The sequence below is a fragment of the Penaeus monodon genome, chromosome 21 (assembly GCF_015228065.2).
Source record: "Penaeus monodon isolate SGIC_2016 chromosome 21, NSTDA_Pmon_1, whole genome shotgun sequence".
Classification (NCBI taxonomy): domain Eukaryota; kingdom Metazoa; phylum Arthropoda; class Malacostraca; order Decapoda; family Penaeidae; genus Penaeus; species Penaeus monodon.
Genome location: NC_051406.1, coordinates 24,934,322 through 24,934,909, shown reverse-complemented (window position 1 = coordinate 24,934,909; position 588 = coordinate 24,934,322).

Genomic DNA, 588 nt, shown 5'->3' with positions numbered 1-588 from the left:
ATTATCAAACTGAACATGATATAGATAACTCGCTATACAGTTGATTAGAGAGGGCACAGCCATTAGGGGTCTGCTGCCCTCCAACCTTCACCCTGGATGACAAAATTTTCCTTGTATTTGTGATTATTTCCTTGACAAAGGTATGATTAGGCCAGGCCTAAAGTGTTCTTAGCCCAGACAGTACTCTTTTTTTGGATATTAATAATCCACAGGCCTGTATCTTAGTGCTATACTCTTAAAAATATCCTAGATATGTCAAACCTGAGGAAGTGCCATTTTGATGGAACCAAAATGGGTGGTGGTTCAGGGTCCAGGGCCAAATCTGGCTAGTGAAACCTGGGCTTCAAGTCTATGCATCAACACTATCAATTAAGTATTTGCATGTATACTAAATGTAGATTGATTGATGCAATATTGTAAATAGAAAAATTTGGTAACTTTGTATGTATATACTTGCTGTGACTGGGTGTGCCCCAATCTTCTCAAAGAGGGAGAATGGGAGATTGGGGAAGTGCCTTTGTCTTCACCACGGTATGCACATCTAGACAGACCTGAGAAAATTCAGGAGCACCAAGAAGACTTTCGTTC